General features: G+C 33.6%; 1 protein-coding gene and 1 non-coding gene across 2 annotated transcripts in view; one reads left to right on the top strand and one right to left on the bottom strand.

The window, feature by feature from the left end:
* The window catches only part of EYS (eyes shut homolog), a 1185765-nt gene that overhangs the window by 937719 nt on the left and 223363 nt on the right, over positions 1 to 24683 (bottom strand).
* LOC116665587 lies at positions 22146 to 22276 on the top strand. The gene has a single exon (XR_004322243.1). It is a non-coding gene; the product is annotated as a small nucleolar RNA SNORA11 (small nucleolar RNA).

Below are 24683 nucleotides of genomic sequence, written 5' to 3'. Positions count from 1 at the left end.
AGTAACAATAATAAACCAAAAATGTCATCCTCCTCGCTTATGTACATTTTTACCAGACTTGAAAAATGTCTGATTTCTAGCCAGAATGAGACATAGATTCCCCATAGACTGCTGGAATTTTCCACCACATCCAATTCTTTGTCACAGGCAGTGTCCAAGGACCTGATAATGGGTTGGTATCTGGCCAACCAGATCAGCAACACAAGAGGAGAATTAAGACAGATTCTTGAGCCCATTCCACAGTAAGTCTGGGATAGAACACACAAATATCTATTTTAAAGAGGAACTCCATTAAGATTCCTATGGCATCAGTCAAGTGTAGAAGGGCTAATAATTGATCTATTCTGGAGTCTCAGGACTTTGAGAGTGGCATGCTATCATTTACTGTGGCATGTTTTTTCTCCCAGTGGTGCAGTCTGGCATGTCAGCTGATGAGAAAGGGCTGTGTTGCCGAGTCTGGCGGACGGTGCTCAGGTGACTCCCAGGGAGCTGGCTTGGGCTCTCCTAACTCGCCCCCTTCAGCTCAGAGGCTGCACTCTACTGAAAGTGGCTGTCTGGAGGCTCGTGTAGTAAGAGGATGCACTGTCATCTGTCACTCTGGACAGTCCTGATCTGAGGCTATTACTCTGCACCTAGTCTTGGCAACTGATAGAAGGAACACTTCGCTAGGGGAAGTCTGGTGCAATGGAGAAGTTCCCCAAGTCTTGCTTTATTCTGTCCCTTAATTCTACAATCATCAAAATGTCCATAAATTCTATTGTGTATGAGAATGTGATAAAGCTATTCAACACAGTTCTCTTAAAGTCATTCTGCAGGAAAAATATTCAGTACTTAACAGACTTCACACAAAAAAACTTCAGGGCCATATACGTTATGAGATAGAATTATAGGTATGCTTCTACACAAAGTATAGAAGAATATTTGAATTCTCAGGAATAATGTTTGTATTTACCTACATAATGTAAATAAAATTAAGACTTCATACAATACACCCCTTAATCAACAAAAAAATCTTCTGTTTGTGAATTTTCAGAAAAAAAGAAAGAAAACTAAGCTCTTAAGCAACTGTTAAATTTTAAATGTAGCACAAAAATATAATCAGTAAGCTACACAAGAGAACAGCTAGTCAATACAGTAAACATTTGCAATGTTTTCAATCTACTCGTAATTATAAATTAAAGACGCCAAATGATTTTCGCATTATCCATCTAAAAAAATGTCCCTGGTCTTGCTAATTATATAACAGCATGATTAATGGCATGTCTTGTATAATTATTTATAAATTAGGCATCACATTTTAAAACCCTTAATAATTAGTGAGGTAAAACTTTTGTCAACATGTAAAGTTTACTTTTCTTCCCCTAAGAAAGGTCCACAGAGTCATACATAAATAATTTATCTAGTCAGTGAAGGAAATGATCTCAGGAAAACAAATGTTGTATGTTCTCTATTCAGAATTCTGCCACATATGTTTTATGTGATATGTATTATTTAACCGTGTGTATATGTATATAAATATATAAATCATATTTTAGATGTTTTACATAATAAAATTATGCATTTTACATGTTCACAGTAATTCCACTCAAAGGAAGAGCAAGAGCTAGCAAACTAGAAAAGAAAAAATTTTAAATAAATTAATTATAAGTAAAATTAAAAAAAATTATAAGCGTGTGGCCAAGATGGTGAAGTAGGAAGAACTTGAGCTCACCTCCTCCCACAGGCACATTGAATTACAACTATTTACAGAGAGCAGCTGTAGATAAGAGCAATCTGAGAACTAGCAGTAAAGATTTTCCACAACTAGAGATACAAAGAAGGAACCACAACAAATTGGATAAGAGGGGCGGAGATGTGGTATAGTCAAGACCCACACTCCTGGATAGGCAGAACTGCACACAAGAAGATACCCATGATTACAGAGATCCTCTCCAAGGAGCAAGGAGTCCCAGACCCATGCTGGGCTCCCCAGCCTGGGGGACCTGTGCCAGAAAGAGAAGCCCCTGGAATACCTGGTTTTGAAGACCAGTCGAGCTGTGTACATGAGAGCTAGAGGACTGGAGGAAACAGAGACTGTTCTTAAAAGGCATGTGATAAATCTCACACAGTCCAAGATCCAGCACAGAGGCATTCATTTGGGTTAGATCTACTTGCTGATCTTGGAGAAGCTTCCTGGTGAGGCAGGAAGCCACTGGGAACCTTGAAGTTTCCTTAAAAAATTAAAAATAGAACTACCATATAATCTAGCAATTCCACTCCTGGTTATTTATCCAAAGAAAACAAAAATACCGGTTTGAAAAAGTAGATGTGCCCCAAGTTTCACTGTAGCATTATTTACAATAGCCAATGTATGGAATCAACCTACATGTGCATTAATAGATGAATGAATGAAGGACAAGTGTTTTTATATGTACACACACACACACACACACTGGAATAGTACCCAGCCATAAAAAAGAATGAAATCCTGTTATTTGCAACAACATGGTTGGACCTTGAGGGTATTGTGGTAAGTGAAATAGGTCACATAGAGGAAGACAAATACCATATGGTTTCACATACAGGTGGGATATAAAAAGCAAAACAAATGACCAAAGAGAGTAAAACAGAAACAGAGTCATCGATACAAAGAATAGATGGTTACCAAAGCGGAGGATGTCGGAGGGAGGAGAGAAATAGATGAGAGAGATTAAGAGGTACAAACTTCCAGTTACAAAATAAACAAGTCACAGGTATGAAATGTACATTGTGCAGTATATAGTCAAAAATAATGAAATATCTTTTTATTGTGACAGATGGTAACCAGACTTATCTTGGTGATCATTTTGAAATGTAAAGAAATATCGAATCACTATGTTGTGCACCAGGAACCAACATAGTGTTGTAGATCAATTATATTTCAAAAACAAACAAGAAAAACAAACAAACTCAAAGAAGAAGAGATCAGATTTGTGGTGACCAGAAGCAAGGGGTGACAGGAAGATGAAGGCTGTCAAAAGGTACAAACTTCTAGTTATAAGTAACTACTAGGGATGTAATGTGCACCGTGACAGATACAATAACGGAGGTATGTTATATATGAAAGTTGTTAAGAGGGTAAATGCTAAGAAGTCTCATTGCAAGGAAATGTTTTTCTATTTCTTTTATTTTGGAAGATATGAGATGATGGATGTTCACTAAACTGTGGTCATTTCATGATGTATGCTAGCCAAATCATTATGCTGTACACCTTAAATTATACAATGCTGTGTATATTCTGTCTCAATAAAACTTGAGGAAACATGTCAATTTCTAATAAAAAGGACAATTAGAAGCTGCATCGCAACCAGGGAACTCAGCGTAGAGAATCTGAATCTTCTATAATTGGCCCTCAGCCTGCCGGTGCTTGGCCCTGGAGAGAGATGCCCTTTACTACAGTGGGTTGTAAATGTGTCTGTTCTTTGCTCCTTTGCTCTGAAAGAATACAGCCTAGCAGTTGTACAGAGTTGAGAAAAATTAGAAATTGTTGAGGAAATGTATGACTTATTCAAGTGATAGGTAGGAGATTTGTCACTCTGGAGATTGATTTATACCTTAATCAAGTGAGAGATGATTTGGGTTGGGACTTTGGCAGCAGCTATGGAAGTTGCTCAGTGAATGATATCACACCTCAGTAATTCATACTTTATGGTTGCTGATCTCTTATTTTGAAAAAAAAAACAAAACCAAAAACCTGATTTCCTTAGGAAATGACAGAGAAAATCTAATATTTTAAGAATGTTTTTGGTTTCTTGTTTGCAATGGTTGTAAGAGTAAACTAAGCCACATAGTTTTATTTTTTACTCTTAAATATTTTAGTTATCCTCAACTAAAAAGCTAATTTTTCAAATGGCAAGCTTATTTTATGAAATTCTGTTTTTTGTTTTTTTTTTTAGTGTGAATGTCACTGAGTTAGCTTTTTCCATTCTGCCTATTTTTACTATTGTTTGCCTAAAACACATTTGTAATTAAGATAAAAGACCAGTGTTTTTAATGCTCTCTCATCTCAGACACAGGATTCTGAGGGCTATTTCAGGAGATTGGGCATATACTTTTAATTTTTTTACTTATAAAGAGTTTAGCATAAAAATTGTCTGCAAAAAGATTCCAAGACTTTTAAATTGCATGTTGGTTGACATTAAAGTGGCAAATCCCAGTCATTTCTTAAAAAACAGTCCAGAATCAGAGTCCATCTGTTTCATTTGGCATTTGGCACTAACTGTTATTTGTGATTTTGTTTGATATGTTTGATCTGGAATTTTAGTACTAACCATTAATTATGATTTTATTTGATTATACACAGATCTCTGGGTTACTTGCTAGAAAACAGCTTTGTAAATGCAAATTGTCCTGTATTTCATGGTTACTCTAAAATTAGCTTTAACTGTTTGGAGATTGTGGACCAACAACTCAGATTTATGAACTTACTTTGACTTCCATAATACATGGTCTATCATAAATATGCTTTGAATCTTTTACATATGAACTTAATGTAAATATTAACTTTCATGGCAGAAATAAATATGCAAATATGTATTCTAAATTAACCATTTATTAAGTTCAGAACTATAAAATAAAGACAAATCAGCAGTTCCTTCTGATGCAATCTTCTTATTGAATCACAAGTCAAATATATGCTATATATTGAACAGTTTTTACTTATGTTACTAAAAAAATGAGACTACTAAAGTATTCAGCATTAATAAAATAAGTTAGCAATAGGGAAATACATAAATCAGATAAACATAGCAGTATTAGGTAATAAAAATTTATAGTAAAATATAATTGACTCAGAATGAACTTTCCTAAAATTTATAAATTGTCAAGCAGTAATAAACTATATTTGATATTTGTGATTGAAGAAGATGATGATGATGGTGCAAATCAGACTAAAAACTGACATATTTAACTACTTTAAAAAGTTTCAAGCATTTTAAAAGCACTTCTTTATGTTTAATAATTTAATTAGAGAAATATTTTACCATATATTGCAAATATTGTATTATAGTTAGAATTATTTCTCTAACAATAGACATACATGTTACTTTCAGAAAACTAGCAGTATCCCCTGAAATACTTGAGATGCAATATTTCAATATGTAATGATATTAATCATAAATATGCCATATTTCAAGAGATGGACTTAATATATTAACATAAAGAAATTTGGTAAGTAGAATTAAAAGCAAGTGGCAAGTTATATTTCTCACATACATGATGAAGAATAAATATGCTGCAAAGACACGTCTATATCTAAAGAGCAAACATCACAGTGTGTTACCAGACGAAAATCACAAAACAATAATTCAACAATTTCTTCATTGATTCAACACACTTTTGTTGAGTACTGTGTATGTTCCATACATTGCATAGAAATTCAGGATATGTTGGTGAGCGAGATCAAAGATGTCTTTTGATTTCTGACTTCATTAAAAGTCCAGGTAAGAAAATAAGCATGAAAAAATAATAATTATTATAAAAACTTAAGAATAAAGACAAATGAGCTATATGGCTCCATAAGACCCATAATGAAGGAATTCATTTCAACTGGTCTCTCTGAGGAAGCAGATGTAGTTGTGAGGCATCCTAATAACACCACTAGGCACCACGTTAGAGAAATGGTGGTGCAAGGAGGCCATTCTAATCAGAAAACAAAACAAACAAACAAAAAAACAAAATGTTAGAAGACCCTCAGGTCCACAGCATGTTAGACTGACCATTTTATGTCAAGGTAGCAGGAAGAGATTGAAGTGTTTTAAGCCAGAGATGGAGAGAAGTATCAGTGAGATTGGATTTGCATTTTGGAAAATTCTATTTTTAGTATACAAAATGAAATGTCTGAGAACATGGGATAATTAGGGGAAATGGTTAGGGAGCTGCTAAATTAGTTCAGGTGAGTGATAATGGCAGCTTGATATGAGGAGGTGAAATTCTCTGACTAAACACATAGGAAGGCTGAATTAAAAAAACAAAACAAAACACTATAAGATCAAATGATATGCTGCCTACAACATACTCACTTTAGCCTTAAAGATACACATAAACTAAGAGTGAAGGGATGGAAAAATATTTTAAGCAAATGGTGACCAAAAAAAATTTTTTTAAAACAGAGTTGGTTTTACTTATTTTTAGACAAAATAGGTTTTGAACCAAAAATGGTCAAAAAAAAAGAGACAAAAAGTTTTGTTATATAATGATAAAAGGTTGAATACATCAAGAAAGTGCAAGAATTGTAAATATTTATGCACCCAACATCAAAACACCTAAATACATAAAGCAAAAACTGATAGGCCTAAAAGGAGAAATACATGGCAATACAATAATGGTTGGGGATTTTACTATCCCACTCCAATAATGGTTAGATCATTCAGAGAGTCAATAAGGAAGCAGCAGATTTGACAACACTGTAGACCAATGGACTTAATAGACACATAAATAACATTCGCTCTGACAACAGCAGAGTACACATTCTTCCCAAGTGCATACAAAACATTTTCTAGGATAGACCACATGTTAGGCCACAAAATAAAAGTCTTAGCAAATTCAAGAAGATTGAAATCATACAAATTTTTCTTACCACAATGCTATGAAATTAGAAATTAATAACAAGAGGGAAACTGGAAAATTCATGAATACATGGAAATTAAATAACATTCTCCTGAACAAACAACATATCAGAGAAGAAATTAAAGGACAAATAAAAAGTACCTTGAGACAAACAAAAATAGAAACACAATATTCCAAAACTTATAGGATGCTGCAAAAGCAATTCTAAGAAGAATGTCCATAGAAATAAATGCCTATATTAAGAAGTAAGAAAGATCCTAAGTAAATCCTACAACATAGTGTTGTAGATCAATTATATTTCAAAAACAAACAAGAAAAACAAACAAACTCAAAGAAGAAGAGATCAGATTTGTGGTGACCAGAAGCAAGGGGTGACAGGAAGATGAAGGCTGTCAAAAGGTACAAACTTCTAGTTATAAGTAACTACTAGGGATGTAATGTGCAATCTAACTCTATGCCTTAAGGAGCTGGAAAAAAAGAACAAACTAAGCCCAAAGTTAGCAGAAAGAAATAAATAATAAAAATTAGAGCAGAAATAAATGAAATAGAGAACAAGAAAGCAATATAAATAATTTAAAAAATAAAAACTGAATTGGTTCTTCTAAAGATAAATAAAATTGACAAATCTTAAGCTAGACCAACCAAGTTAATATGAGAGGATCTAAATCCATAAAATTATAAATGAAATAGGGGACTTTACAACTGGTATCAGATTAATACGAAGAGTCATAAGTTTAAGCTCCCAGTCTGTGGTAGTTTGTTATAGCAGCCAGAGTAATATATCTAGTAAAATGAATAATGTACTTACTTAGGTCCTTTTCAATATTTTTACCTTTGCTTTAATGTCTCAACTATAAAATAAGTCGTCTAAGTATTATAATAGTTATTACAACATAATATTAAAGATGAAATAAATTGCCTTAATAAAATCATTAAGACTCTTCATTAAACTATTGATAAATGTCTTCCTGTGATTTTAGATTTCATATAATAGATATTTTGCTGCTGTTTTGGCAGTTATTAACCAACAATCTACTTTGTATGACCTTTCACAAGGAAGGATGTGGTTTACACTAAAGACTTTAACAAGAAAGATTATTCTCCTCGTTACCATTCTGGAGGCATATTAACCAGTTTAGTCCATGTTTCAAAAAGATATTTAGATGTAGTTACATTTTTTTTCCAACATGCTCATGGCAGTAAGTATTTTGGAAAGAAGTTTGAAGAATTTATCTTACTTGGGGAAAAAGGAGATTCCTCTTTTCAAATTTGTATACATCAGATTTTATAAACATTCTGAGGGAAGTCTACTAACTTATTTAAATATTGTGGAAAAATACTGCCATGTTTTAAGCAGTAAAGTATGATAAGATTTTAAGTGATTATATTAGTATAAGTCATTTAGAATTTTTTTCCAGTTTATACTATTGATCTAAAAGAGATAGAAAGAGTCCTTAAATGTTAAACATTTTTAAAAGTTTCTGGATTATATACTTTAGTGTAGTGACTTGTTCATATTGCTTGCCAACTCTTATACCATGAAGAACAATTATAAAACAAACTTCATTTATTTCCTCTTTGTGTTGATTGCATAGTCTCTTTTTGATATCCACTGAAAGTTACCACTTTAAAATTGATTTTTAATTGATGAATTTGCTCAAAAGGGGATCTGTGGTTAATGTCAGTACTCCCAGACACGTGCCAGTATAGGATTACTTTCCATCTACCTAAACCTTTTGGGGTGAAATTCAAGGAAAACATCAAAGACAATGAAAGTGAATCTCTAGTATATCCTAGTCATTACTGACAGTTAGTAGTTAATCCATGAGCTGCGAAAAGGAGGAAATATTATTGATTGTAACAATTTTCACCTTGTCTATCATTCTGTCCGGTGGGAATACACTTTTACATCAGACATTATTTAGAAAATTTCTCTGCTTAACCAAACATGCCAAATAGAACACATGCAGTAAAAGATACAATTACCCAACTCCAAAATGACACCTGCACCCCAATGTTCATAGCAACACTGTTTACAATAGCCAAGACATGGAAACAGCCTAAATGTCCATCAACAGATGACTGGATAAAGAAGATGTGGTATATTTATACAATGGAATACTACTCAGCCCTCAGCCATAAAAACTGACAATTTAACGCCATTTGCAGCAACATGGATGCTCCTGGAGAATGTCTTTCTAAGTGAAGTAAGCCAGAAAGAGAAAGAAAAATACCATATGAGATCGCTCATATGTGGATCTAAAAAAAAAAACCAAAAACAAACAAACAAAACAAAGAAAACATAAATACAAAACAGAAACAGACTCATAGACATAGAATACAAACTTGTGGTTGCCAAGGGGGCGGGGGGTGGGAAGGCATAGACTGGAATTTCAAAATGTAGAATAGATAGACAAGATTATACTGTATAGCACAGGGAAATATATACAAGATCTTATGGTAGCTCACAGAGAAAAAAATGTGACCATGAATATATATATGTTCATGTATGATTGAAGGATTGTGGTGAACACTGGAATTTGACACAACATTGTAAAATGATTATAAATCAATAAAAAATGTTAAAAAAGATACAATTAGTAGAACACGAATCATTGCAAAATAGAGTACTCAGGCTATTACATATTGCTTCAGTGTTAAATTAATAAAGCATTGTTTTAGTAGCCAATTGTACATCTTATCATAATATCTATTAAGTGGTAAATTTATTTAGGAATCAAATTATAATCAACTCATTTTCACACCTTTGTAAACAAGATTGATAAAAGTATGCTCTTGGGTTAGGGAGAATTTTTAAATGATTTACATCTCCATGCATCCATAACCTATATAATTTCCTTCCACTGAGAGCCAGTGGAATTTATAAACATGCAGAATGTCACATTATTAGATTATATATGGTAATGAGGAAATAATTTTGAAGATATAAGTAAGGTCCACAAGCATTTGACTTTGATTAAGGAGATCCCCTGGATGGACGTGACAATACCTTGAGGAAGTCAGCCAGCATGTTGTGAGAAGCACTGTGGAGGGGACTGCATGGTTAGGACCAGAAGGCAGATTCTAACTGCTGAGAGGAGTTCCTGCGGGACAGCTAGCAAAATAACAGGGACCTTCATCCTACAGTCATAAGAAATGGAATTCTTCAAAGAGTACCTCAAGCCTCAGATGAGATTGTATCCCCAGCTCACAACGTGAGTGCAGCTTGTGAGATTCTGAAGAGAGAACCCAGCTAATCTCTATCCAGACCGCTAAGTAATGGAAACTGTGACATAGTACATTTGTGTGATGTCAAGCTGCTAACATTGTGACAGTTTGTTACACAGGCATGGAAAAGTAATATAACTTATATGGTAGACTGTATTTAATTCTTATTATTGGTGTGGGTTCAATCACTTACAACTTGTTTGTTAGTCATTACAACTAATTTTTTTTTTTTGCTTTAGCCGAGAAATAAAAAATTCACTGCCAACTGACATACATATTAAAGAAGCAAATCACCTCACAAAAATGAAAGTACAAAGGTAAGTTAGCTCAGGGTTTAAGGATCCAACAACTCAACAATGTCATCAGTACTCATTTTCTGTCTAACTCTGCTCTGCAAATTTTCCTTCATGAGTCATTGGCCAGAAACAGATCTTCAGTGTCATGCATTCCCTTTTCCGTTTAATTAGTAGGTATCTCGTAATTCTGCAGTGTACTTGGCAATAAAGGAGGCAGGAAAAAGCTCCTAGTGTCTCTTGTCATCCTGGAGAAGCTGAAGTGTTAGACAACAGTTGAGTTGAAAAATCTCAGCAAGACAGCAGATTGAACCAGCACATTGAGGTTTTAGAAAAGATGAGTAATAATTTGACTTTGAAGCACTCATGTACCAGTTACATAATATGGGACTATCTGGATGGATTAGAGTGTATGTGAAAAAAATAAAAGAAACTTTTGATTGGCAAGAAATATAATATAAAATGAAATACAGCATAGCTGCTTAAAAGTATATGAAACCTTAGGCTGTTTAATAAAAAGAAGTTGATAGTGTCAACTGATTTTTGTGTTCCAGATCTCATGCAGAATAAATATGGTGTCTACTTACAAGTTTACATGGAATTGTGAAAATCTAGACAGAATTCAGGAGAGGGTGGACAAATTGAAGTCTATAAATGGTGTTACATGAAAAAAGACCAAGACCTTGAAGGATGTTATATATGAAAATGAGAAAATGTAAAGGAATGCTTATTAACCTTTAGTGTTTTTTCAAGTAGATAACCTGCCAACAGAAACCATGAGTTCCAAATTACAAGAAAAATGTTGAAGAAAATTCTGAATGACCATTTCTTCAGTATATCACAAAAATTATCCTTTCTTTAAGGAGAGGAAATTGGAGGAGTGCCACTATAAATTTCCTCTAACTTATATGGTTATATAATTATCCAACCTTTCCTGAAAAAGCTGAAATTCCTTAGTAAAAGTATTTGTATAGATCTAAAGACGAAATTCATAATATGTCTGTCAAGTAAAATTTAGTTTTGTTTTTCATACATGTCATTTGTTATCGGTAATATTATCTGGAAAAATGAAACCAAATGAAGCAAAACGAACAAAACAAAAATTATGGTTAATATTTTTTAGGTCCTTTCTGATGATTTTTATGTCTTTGATGTTCATACTCTTCTTTTTTTCTATATTTAGTTCTTTTTCAAAAATTAAATTAGTATTGCCAAGTATAACATATTACAAAGAATGGAACTACAAGTGATTAGCAGCATTACTTCACTGAAAAATTAGTGTTCAAGGTTAATAACTTGATACATGTAGAAGTGAAATGTTTTTGAAAACTATTTTCAAATCGCCTATTGTGCTGTCTAATGAATTACATACTCACACTATGTGAAACTGTAATGTTGAAGACTCTCTGTGAGTTCTCCAGATAGAATACTATTACTAGTTCATATTTGCTGATTTTTTTCATGTTAGGGATAATTATGGGAATCCTTCTTAAGTAATTCTAAAGCAAATCAATGGCAAATCAGTGATTAGTAGAACCAATATTTAGTGTAGCACCCGATAATTCTGAGAGGTTAAAGAACTGTGATTTACCTAAGTAATATTCATATATAAGTATATGTGCTTTTTGGTTTTGTTTTTGTTGTCAATGATTTATAATCTCTGTGGTAGGTAAGCTCTGAGGTGGTCCTTATGATGTGTGCCTCCTGGTGTTTATAGTCTTGTATAATCCCTTCACCTTGAGTTTGGACAGGACCTGTCAGTGGCTTCTAACCAACAGAATATGGCAAACGTGAAAACATGTATGTGATTAAGTGCATATTAATATGTCACATAAGGTGATAACATTCAGCTAGTTAAATGACTCCCTTGTCTGCTGGCTTTGAAGAAGCAAGTGGCTATGTTATGAGTCACCATATGGAGATGGCCATGAACAAGAACCGAATGTGGCCTCAGTCAACAGCCAGCAAAAAACCCATGCCCCTAGTTGAGCAGCCTACAAGGGCCTGGATGCCGCCAACAACTGAGGGGACGTGGGAAGTGTACCCTTCTTGAATTGAGCCTCAAATGAGCTCATAGCCCAGTCAACATCCTGATCCAGTGAGACCCTAAACCGAGGACTCAGTCGAGCTGAGCCTGGACCCTCGACCTGCAGAAGCTGTGAGATAATAAATGTGTGTTGTTTTAAACCACTAAATATGTGGCAACTTCATTATGTACCAATGTATGTAACAAATACAACGCCTGTCTTCAGACAAGGTTGTTTGCTAAGTATTTCAGCCAAACACATGTTTTTAACTCTGTCTGCATTGGTGGTCAGAAAGATGACTGATTTTCTTACTTTACCCCGGAGAAAGGTTTTTTTCTTGTAAAAATGATAGTCTTGATTCCATGTTTCCTTAAACATTATTGATTTGATTTCTAATAATACCCTACTGCATTCACTTGTTAAACACATAGTGTAAAATGACGAAGCTGATTATCAGTGACACATCTGCGTAAAATCCAATAAACAAACTGAAAGAATATCTCGATTAGTTTTTAAGCACAGTGTATGTATACAAAAAACTCTTTAGAGTGTTAATTACATGACATTACGTTCTCTGGCTTTTAAATATCACTGTTAAATAGATGGGACTATTATGTTCTACTCTTCACCCCACAAATGACTTTGGAATGATTAAAAGACACATTATTATCATCTGATGTCCTTCAGAGTATTTCCACTTATTTTGCATCTAGTCCATCAGAATGACTGTCACAGAGATCTCTTGCCTTAATATTAACTGTACTTTGTGCCGCTGAGCTGGGATAGATTGCTTTAAGATGCACTATTTGTTTGTGTCTTAACTGCTTTACAGTACAAAAGCTTGTGGAAAATAAGGTTTAAGTCCAATATTTCTTTCAAACCTCTTAGTGCCAACAACTGTAAAGATATATCTAAATAAATGTTTTTCCTGTGTGATTACATGCTTAATTATTCAATAATTTATTCTATTCTGAAATCCTAAAGCATTTCTTTCATGTTTAAAAAGAAAAGAGAAAAAACATGTAAGGGGAGGTAAAAGGTTTTTAAAAGGGTTTTCAAATTATTGGCAAAATCTAGGGAATAAAAAATTTAAAAATATGCAAAGGAAAGGAGGAAGGAGAGAATAAAGGAGGAAAGGAAGGGAAGAAAGGAAGAAAGTAGTAATGATAGAAGGAGAAACAGAATGAAGGGAAAGAAAATGTGTCTTAATAGTTTTATCTTCTACATTGAGATGATTGGTTTATTATAGATAATTCCAAAGTACATCATCTGTGAAGACATGTTTTTACTGAATGACTGCAATGACTTTATATGAGAGCAATTTTAAAACAATGGGCTGAATAGTTTTAAAGTTTGTGCCATAGCTTCTGTTACTGGGTAATTATTAATATATCTCTTCTAAATTGTAATAGTATATTAGCAAAGGGGGAGTGAAGAGAATAAGAGGTTTTTAGTATTTGGGATAATTTTTGTGTAGTCCCTTGACTAAGTACTATTTAATTGTCTCCATTAAGCATTTCCACTGCTTGATAACTAGAGCAGATTATTTCATCCAACTGAAATGTTAAAAAAAGGACACCAGAGTCAGAGATTTGCATCATGGTGTATAATTCTCCTGATTAGTAAAACAGCAATTTTCAGGGTGATTTCTTTCCATATTTAAATGAGATAAACCACTCGACCAAAATTAATAGTTCATAAGAAATGAAAGAGCTCACATTAGCCATAAAATGCAGTGTGACTTTGTTATATCATTTCATGACAGAAAAATGAAGGTGCTGTGAGCAACTGAGATCTGGGTTTACAAATCAAAACAAGTGAACACATTATATCTTGAACCACAGGGAGTACAGTACAGGTATGTTCGATTTTCTAAGCATATAAGCAAATGGTCTGAGGAATTCAAAATCACCTTGCATCTTTAGAATTGCAGAAAGGTACCATGTCTTGGCAGAGAAAAGTTGGTTTTACTTCCGGCCACATCCTCTCAGTGTTTCCACTCACAGTTCAGTATCACCTGCACTTCGTCTAGATTAAGCCTTAACATAACTCTTTTCATCAGAGTCACTACCCTGACAGATCGGTGATTGATTCTAATGGAACTGATGGAAAGAAGACAAAGGAATAGCTGTCCTGCCCACACCAACGGCTTTGCCACCCAACATGTACCATTTTTCCCTCTAGAGCTTTCAAGTTTGACATTGAACAGGTGGTTTCACCAGCTGCAAGCCTGAAGCAAATGCCATTACTGGGCATGCCAAACGGATCAGGGGAATTTTCTCTTCAGTTCTTTCCAACTGGGGAGTCTGAGATTAAATGGGTTTTAGCAACATTGACTGAAGTTCATGGATTCATTTTTTGACTAGCTTTTGGGCACTGTCTTATATGTCATTAACTCTACAGAAATGATTATTTTATAAGTTAATTGATTTTCTTTGTTCATTAAAATTTTTACAAATATTGTCTTCAGATATTTCAGTGACAAGAATCAATGAAGATCATGTTTTCAGTTATTCATTCAGCAGTTATTTTTCTACCATGTGACAAGCACTACATTATAGATAAAATTTAAGCAAGACAAGAATCCTGTCAGGGAGCTTGTGGAGTAGGAGAGAAAGATAAGAAACAAACAGGTAAAATAAAATGTGGTACATCTTTAATAAAGAGTGTGCCTAACTCTGCCTGGCAGGTTCAAAGAAGGTAATAAGGGACTTAATCTTGAATATCACCAGGAAGGCTATTGAGTAGAGAAGACCTTTGAGCAAATGGATGTTCCAAAGCCTGAAGGCTTAGGGACTACTTTGTGCTGTGAGGACTACGAATAGTTTGGTTATATTAAAGTTTTGCTCCAACGAATGTAGAATGCAACAGGAGATGACACTAGAAAGTTTCCAGATCGTGAAGATTTCTTGTATGAAACATCTGGACATGTCACAGGGAGTAAGGAGACATTTAAACACTTCAGAAAGAGAGTAACATGGAAGATCTGGGTTTTAGAAAAATCAACGGAGCTTCAGTCTGATGATTTTTGCTTATTCTAAGTTTTACCTTCTTTTCAAACTAAACCAATGGCAGAAAAAATGGTGAGGAGAAGAAGAAAGATATAACAGATAATCAAGAGATGCAATTAACAGAACTTAATGCCTAATTAGATCTGATTGCAGAAGAGGAAGAAGAGTTTAAATGATAATAATAATAATATAATAATAATAATAATAATAATAATAATAATAATAATAATAATAGGATTGCTCTGGAGACTAACCTTCCCTTGGGATTACACTGTATTTCAGAACAATTAAATCCTTAAAAATCAGAGAGGCCTCCTCATTCAGTTCCTACCCACTATTACTGGGACTTGTTCAGTCGTTTGCATTTTGTCTCATTTAACTATACCTCACATTCTCATCACACTAGGTTTCTGCACCAAATGGAGGACTGTAAGGCATATATTTTCTCATCTACTCCTATTCCCATATTCTTCTGGATTTTCTTTTTCCAGTTCCAACCTCCTTCTCTGACTTCACTCCCAAACTTTTCCACTCTGCTGTCTCCAAACTTCATTGTACAGTTACCAAACTAAACTGTAGCATCATTGCTGAATATTTTGCAGTCGAATTTTCACTCTTTAAGAACCCACTGATAAATCTGAGGACTCCTAACTTGATAGCTACATACAGTAAAAGTAAACAGAAGTTTGGAAGAAGAAATGTTATAAAGGACACATTCCCATGTTTCTCTGGCTCAATCAGAAACTCTTGCCTTTACTATGTATTCTTAGTTCCACTGAACATTTAAGAAAGTTGCCAATAGATGCCAAAAGATTTATTTCAAAAATTATTTAATAATATAAATATTTAAAAATTCTACATCAGTCATATTATTTTATAATACAAAAGAAATACAGGTCTTATGTGGTAACAGAGACTCTCAGATGCCATGTCTTGGCTCAAGGGTGTTTTTTCCTTTGTATAGAAACACAGATTTTCATTACAAAATGTCAACATTTGTACATGATTTTCTTTTTAAAAAATATATAAATAACATTGTCTTAATTCAATTCAAATATGCTTTACTTGGTGGGACAGGGAAATGATGAGGTTTAAAAACTTCTGGAAAATTGTTCACATCCTGGATATTTCCAAAGGACTGTGTTGTGAATGAAAAAAAAATGTGTCATAGATTTCCTGTTATTATTTATTTTTAAAGTTATGTAATAACCTTTGCATATCCAATAATTGTGACAGAAATGAGGAATACATTTTAAGACATAATGAAATTAACCAAATGATAAAAGCTCCCACCAGATTTTTTCCAATACTTTGAATATTTTAAGTAGCAAATTTCTCTTTTCTTGTGAAACTTTCAACAACTTTCTCTCCTCAGGGCAACTCCTACAGACAATGAATAATTTAGTCAAAATTCTAATTAAAAACTGAGTAGAAGCTCCAAAGCCTGTGAAAGTTATAAGGTCCATGTCGCTAATTATTTGTTACTTCAATGTGTGGTCTAAAACAGCTCTAGACAGCTTCAAGAAAGTTTATGTAGAATTAGCAATTCAGACCAAACCAGTTTCTCAAAAATTCTATTGAGATATTACTGATTTCATAGTTACTGGGTCTTAGCATGTTTCCATTTGCCTTTATAATTTATATCCTCCCTCTTTGCAGAAAAGTAATATAATTGTGGATTGTTCATAGCTAATCCAATAAATACTTTCTGTGATATCCATGCAATATAAAATAATTCTTGTATTAATAGCTGGTCTTCTCCAGGACTGAAACTTCACTTTTAAATTTTCAGTGCTTTCATTACAAGTTATTCATCACAAAGTCTAGTATGTCACCCATGATAATGGAGTTAAGCAGAAACACAAAGTATTTCAAAAGTAAAACTTCACAAAGCCAGATGTGTGTTTCTACATATTTGGTTAAACCCAGCACTGAAGTATACTACCCAAGTTTTTCATGAGACAGTTTCTGGCACTAAAAAAGAACCACTCTCATATGTGTGGCAACAGCTTAAAAAAATGGCCACCAACCTCACTGGGGCAAGACTGAAAGGGGTCACTTGCCCTCATTCCTACATGCATTGTTTATGGAAATTCAAAAACTGAAAAATTCTACCAAATCACATTAAAATATTCTTTAAAAATGTTTTTAAGACTCTGTAATTGTATATATGACTGCAAATATTTTTGAAAAACTTAGGGACAATTTATTCAATTATTTTAAAATATTAGCATTCTGATAAAAGCAGTTGTTTTAATTGACTTCACATTTGCTTTACAAAGAATCATTATACACCATGAATGTTATGAGTTAATGGAATTGTATTCACTTGGAAAGTAATAACAGAATGTCAGAAAGATATATGATGATAGAAATTAGTCATAATCCCCAAAATTGTTTACTTTTTTTGCCATAAATCATATAGATGAAGCAAACAGCTATCTGACTTTTAATGAAGTATCTTCATCTCACATAAAGACCCAATAGTCACAGAATTTCTCCTTGATATCACAATTGAATTGATAATTTACTTTTTTGGAACTTTGTAGTTTTTACTAAAATAATCTTAAGGTAAATCTATCTGTTAACACATAGAAGGTAAATTGGGAAAACTGGACAGCAGCATGTAAAACAATGAAGCTAGAACACTCCCTTATACCATATACAAAAATCAACTCAAAATGGATGAAAGACTTAAACATAAGACAAGATACAATAAACCTCCTAGAGGAAAACATAGGCAAAACATTATCTGACATACATTTCAAAAATTTTCTCCTAGTAGAAATAAAAGCAAGAATAAACAAATGGGAACCTAATGAAACTTACAAGCTTCTGCACAGCAAAGGAAACTGTAAGTAAAACAAGTAGACAACCTACGGAATGGGACAAAATTTTTGCAAATGAAACCGACAAAGGCTTGATCCTTGATCTCCAGAATATATAAGCAGCTCATATGACTCAATAAGAAAAAAATAAACAACCCAATCCAAAAATGGGCAGAAGACCTAAACAAGCAGTTCTCCAAGGAAGACATACAAATGATCAAAAGGCACATGAAAAAATGCTCAATATCACTAATTATCAGAGAAGTGCAAATCAAAACTACAATGAGGTATCACCTCACACCAGTCAGAATGGCCGTCACTCAAAAATCCACAAATGACAAATGCTGGAGAGGCTGTGGAGGAAGGGGAACCCTCCTACACTGCTGGTGGGAATGCAGTTTGGTGCAGCCACTGTGGAAAACAGTGTGGAGCTTCCTCAAAAGACTAGGAACAGACTTACCGTACGACCCAGGAATCCCACTCCTGGGCTTGTATCCAGAAGGAACCCTACTTCAGGATGACACCTGCACCCCAATGTTCATAGCAGCACTATTCACAATAGCCAAAACATGGAAACAGCCTAAATGTCCATCAACAGGTGACTGGATAAAGAAGTGGTGGTATATTTATACAATGGAATACTACTCAGCCATAAAAACCGACAACATAACGCCATTTGCAGCAACATGGATGCTCCTGGAGAATGTCATTCTAAGCGAAGTAAGCCAGAAAGAGAAAGAAAAATACCATATGAGATCGCTCATATGTGGAATCTCAAAAATAAACAAACAAACAAAAACAAAGCGTAAATAAAGGACAGAAATAGACTCATAGACAGAGAATACAGACTTGTAGTTGCCAGGGGGGCGGAGGGTGGGAGGGGATAGACTGGGATTTCAAAATTGTAGAATAGATAAGCAAGATTATATGGTATAGCACAGGGAAATTTACACAAAACATTATGGTAACTAACAGAGAAAAAAATGTGACAATGAGGGTGTATATGTCCATGTATGACTGAAAAATTGTGCTGAACACTGGAATTTGACACAACATTGTAAAATGATTATAAATCAATAAAAAATGCTAAAAAAAAAAAAGGTCAATTGAGTTGTAGGAAATCTTTGTCCAACCTCAGCCTTTTGAAAATAAGAATGCTAGTGCCTTGGAAACCCTGCTTGAAGCTAGCTGACATTAAAAAGATGCACTTACTAACACCTCTGAAATTCTTTTTCCAGTGCAATTCAGAGTTCTCAGTCCTGGACTTACATGGAGGGGCAGATATATGCTAATAAGAATGCCAGCCATACTTCAATTAAAAAGTGGGTGAATGAAAGAATGAATGAATAAATACACTTATATTAATTAACAAACAATCATTTGGAGATTCCCAAAGTCTATACTATTGACCATTTTGCTACTTGAAAAGGAGAAAATAAACTAGAAGAACCAGAAGGACATACCTACATTTTAATACTAGTTATTTTTGAGTTGCTAAAATAACATATCTATAATACTTACATTTTCCTTAAGCCTTAAAAATACTCCACATGTATGTTAGAACATGAGTTATTTTATATTTCTAATACAGCAATCAGCTATTCATATAGAGAACAGGGAGGCAGACATAGCTGAACAGCTCATAAGGACAAAAACAATACATGTTTTAGTTAATGGAGCAATATCATTGATTGAATGCAGCCCCACCATTTTATAAAAAGACACAACTAATATGTTAACTCCCTAAGGTTTGTCACTAACCATCCCTTATTATAAAGAAGACAACATTTCTGTTGTCAGCTATGCAGATCAGATCACATCTAAAATGCTATTTGCAATTTTGGGTTTTAAGAATTTATCTAGGAAAAAATAAAGAACATATAAATGAGGTAGGTGATAGTGACCTTCAGGTCTACCTTAAAAGTGTGCCAAATAACATTTACTGAGGAGATTTTTACATTGAACTTACAGAAAAAGAGTGCAAAGTCTTTAATATTGCCATGTTAACTTAGAAGACAGAATGTATTGCATGTGTTATGTGAACATAAAAAACACAGTGTGGTCAAAGGATCAGATTTGTGTGTTGTTTTATTTAAGAAAGCAGTAAGAGTCCTACAGCCAAAAACAGAAAGCTTGACAGTTTTTCTAAGGGATATTAATTTGAATTGAAATTTCCCACACAGTAATTTGCAATGTTTTTGATGAGAATTAATAAAGGAGAATTCGCTTGCCAGGATTCTTGCAGAAGATTTCACCATGTTGCCTTATAAGTTAGAACAGATTATCTCATCCTATCTTAAAATACCGTGGTGCTGTGATAGTCTTACTGCTTGTTATGTTATAGAAAATATTAAATTTCGTTGATTTTTTTCATGTCTTTTTTAACATGCTTTCTGAAAAAGATGATAGTTTATAAATCATGTTCTGTAGAACTGTAAAATATTTAGCAAGATCGAAAGAGACAGGGAGAACTTCTTGTTACTTCACTGTAAATCTACTAATCTCACCAGAATATAAAGTCAAAAGAAGAATAGAAATCAAAATAGAACAGGAAACCAAGTATCACAAAAAAAAAATACTATGTACTCTTGAACACCAGTAATTCTTCCTTGACAGTTAATATTGGTCTTATATTTGTTAAAAATATTTTCATTGAAATACAACTTTTATATAAAAACTATTTCAAGCAATTATTAAAAATACAATGATGAGTTTTACAACACATTTTTAAATTTTCTTATTAGAAAATAAACGGTTCAGATTAGAATTTAAAATTTTTGTTGAAGACATTAATGAATGATGCCTGCAGATTTAAAATTGGCAAATCACATGAAATAAAGCTTAACCTTCTATTGATAAAATTATATACATAATTTTGTACAGAGGAAAATTTTGTATTACATTCTTGAATTAATTACCTTGCAATTAAAGTAATAGTTAAGATTTGCTTGAAATTCTGTTGTATAAGACCAAAACTTAAAGCAACACGTTATAATTACATTGACAGATGAAAAGATTTTCAACTAAACTTTCATCCATACCCTTAACTATACCCTTGAACAATTATAATGGATGTAGAGCACTTTTCTTAAAGATAACATATGGACTCTGACTTCATAGAGATTGGATAATAATATGGGAAATAGGACACACCCACACACAATACAAAATAATAGAAGCTGCAAAACAGAAAAAGCTATTAAAGGAACAAAGTTTGGGTGATTTTAAATGCTAAAACCCACCTCAAAACAGACAGATGGTAAATCCACATCTGTTCACATATAGAAAGAGAACATAACTCTATAAAACACGCTCACATTAGATTTACGTGGCAATAAATAGGAGACTTTCAATTGTACCTCAAAGACTATAAATATCTCCCCTTTTTTGTCCCTTGTACTAAGCACATAATGGATCGGAAATGATTCGAGAAATCAAATTTCAGAAATAATTATCATTCCTCAATTTACTTCCAAAAGTAAATTGACATGATTTTTTTTATATTCTAGAAATTTCAGAAATCTTTATAACGAGAATAGAGTCACCCACATTTGCCTAATCTAACCACTGACATTTTATGACCATTTAAAGTTAACTGATATGTCAACATAATTTGAAAATTGTTATGGATCATACAAATAGTAAAATCTTTCAAAAGACATGTATAGTTTGAGTTCTGAAGTTTCATCTGATGAATTAAAAAAGTAGAGAAAAGAACTGATTTTCTTTTTAGCAAACATTCTTTCTATGTTCTGTAGTCTTGATTAATACATACAATTGTTTCAGATCATCTACGCGGAGCACTAAATATGTATAAAAGTTGAGCACTGACATTTTTCAAAAGGAACTACAAAGTGTGCATTATAATGATATCACATAGACAATAAACAGAACATCTGAATCATATAGCAAGTAAATGTTGACAGATGTTTTGGACAAAAATTTAAAAGTTCAAACACTGATAACTACATGACATCTATTGTTTCTTAATCTAGCTTTATTTTTTACTGATGGATGTGAATCTAAAGAAATAACATATCTAAAGCTTATTCTTATGGAGAGATTCATTAATTTTACAAAAGCCAGCCTGTAAACTTAAAAAGCTTTTAATGAAACAAGTCACTTGTATTTTTAGTAACAGTAACATTCCAATATCTTAAAAGGGCAGTGGATATGGTGTGCTCAGAACAGGGGGCCTGAAGAAATGGCTCCTCTGTTTACAACACATCCAGCAGGAATCTGAGTTCATTGTGACAAGGGGCACAAAACTTGGGGCTTTCCTGTGAACAAATAACCCTACATGTGTCCCCCTGCACCTCCACATGGCTGCTGGGCAGGACCAGTGGGACATGGCTCAATATTGGAAGAAAAGCCATAATATTTAGTCAGGAAGTTTGCCACCTAGAGCCTGTCTGGTCCATGCATGGGTGGGCCATGAGTGGCCTTATAGACATAAAGGCTTTGAATCCCTTTTCAAAGGAAAAAAGAAAGAGATTGCATATGCCATTCTGGAGTAGAGAAGTTATTTTTTTTTAGAGCAGTGAAAATACTTTGTATGACATTACAACGATGGATATATATGTCATTATACTTTTGTCCAAACTGAAGTGAACTGTGGACTTTGGCAATTATGATGTGTCAATGTAGGCTCACCCTTAGTTTAAAAAAAAAAGTACCACTCTGGTAAATAAAAACAACCACTATGTATGTGTGTGGAGAAGGGGTATATGGGAAATTTCCATATCTTCCTGTTAATTTTGTTTTAAACCTAAAACTGCTCTAAAAAAAAAAAAAAAAGAAAAGAAAAAGAAAGCCTTAAAGTTATAAACAAGAACACTCAGTGTTAGGGTAGACATTTTTGTCGAAACTTTGGTTTCAGTTTTTGTGTATATATATATATATATATGTATATTTGTACATATTACGTATGTGTGTTTGTTGGATTGAGATGTAAATGTATTTTTAGGTCAAAAAATTTTGCAAGCCACTGTAGTTAAATTATACTGGCAAATAAAAGCACAAATTAACCTCAAAAAAAAAAAAAATGGTACTGGAGAGAATGAGAAAAATGATTTTACTCCAAACAAAATGTTAAAGTCAAAAAGAGGAGGAGCTGGCTTAAGATAGTATTAAGATATTAAGAGATAATATCAGACATTGACTAAATTTTGGCATATTGAATTTGAAGCATTGATAAAATTGTAAGCTAGGAATGATCATCAAGCATTTGGAAATGCAATAGTAAAGGAAACACAGGGGATGGGTTTACCCTGAGCATCAACTGCTATGCACCATAGAGTTCACAGTTAAAACTCCAGATAGAATATTCCAGGTTAAAAATAGAGAAGAGGGGGAAGGGCAAAGGAGTAGAACATACATTTAAGTGATAGGAGGAAGAAGAGAAAGGTTGGAAAACCTTATAATCAATGGAAGTCTTGAAAAGAATAAGAAGAAAAATAAAGAATGAGAAGAACACTGTTTATAGATGTGAATGATGGATTCCTCACTGGTATTACAAATAAGGAGCAAATATATCAGATCCCTACATATGAAGGTGAAGATTTTGACAAGGAGACTTGAATATAATCTATGCATGATGAAACAGCATCAATAATGAAGAATTGAGACAAGAAGAAAGGGAGCAGAGCACAGCCATTAAGGAATGATACAGTGATTAACACCAAGATGGCAGAAGATTCAACTCCCAGTAGACCTTGAGGCTCAAGATGGCAGGAGATTTGACTTCCAGTAGACCTCGAGCTTCATTATATGCTCACTGTAATATGTTAGCATGATGAATGACACTCCTACAGGCACCATGGCAATTCTGAAGCTAACCATAAAAGGTCAAAAATTGGGCAGTTGTTCAATTCCTGGGAATTCCAGCTCCTTCCCGAAAAGTAGTTGGAATAACCCTCTCACTAGCATATGAAGTTACCAAGCTCATAAAAACAGCCCTCATACCTCCTGGCCACTCTCCCTTCTGAGTGACACTGCCCACACTCTGCCTATGGAGCGTGTATCTACTTTTACTTTAAACACCCATCCCCACACCTCATGGCCTTTCTCTTGTCTTCTAAAACAGCCTGAACTTGTTTATGGAGTATATATATATATATGAATAAAACTACTTTTATTCAACTATGACTCACTCTTGAGTTCTTTCCAGCTTGAATCCAAGGACCACACTTGGTAGGGCATGTCTCAGGGATTCAACTGAGACCTGGGACATGGCCATCCTCTTGCCCCACAGTTTTGTTTTTTTGTTTAGTTTTGTTTTGTTTTTCTCTGTATCAGAATGACATGGAGGCTAAAGTTTTGTGTGATACAGCATCCTTATTAAATAAAATTGACAAACTTAACTGATTCAATCAATGAACGGATATAAACCACAGATTCTTTCCAGTACTAGGTGTCAATTTGTCTGTCCCTTTCAAGTTTTCTAATTTTCCAATTGTCTTTGGAAAAAAAAACTGAAACTTTTTCTTAATTTGAGTACAATTGGTTATTAGTGGAGCTTTACTTCTTATATTTTTACAAGCCAATTGTAAGGCTTTTATAATTTGTTCATCCTGTATACATTTTTAATGAATATAGTATTTATTTCTTGATGATTATTAAAATTCTATGTCATAATTATGCAAAATGTTTTTCCAAATTTGAGTTTAACTTTTAATCTAATTCTGTACAGGTGTTTTGTATTTTTATGTA

This window comes from Camelus ferus, chromosome 8, assembly GCF_009834535.1.
Source record: "Camelus ferus isolate YT-003-E chromosome 8, BCGSAC_Cfer_1.0, whole genome shotgun sequence".
NCBI classification, from domain to species: Eukaryota; Metazoa; Chordata; class Mammalia; order Artiodactyla; family Camelidae; genus Camelus; species Camelus ferus.
This window is presented reverse-complemented; position numbering and strand designations above follow the sequence as displayed.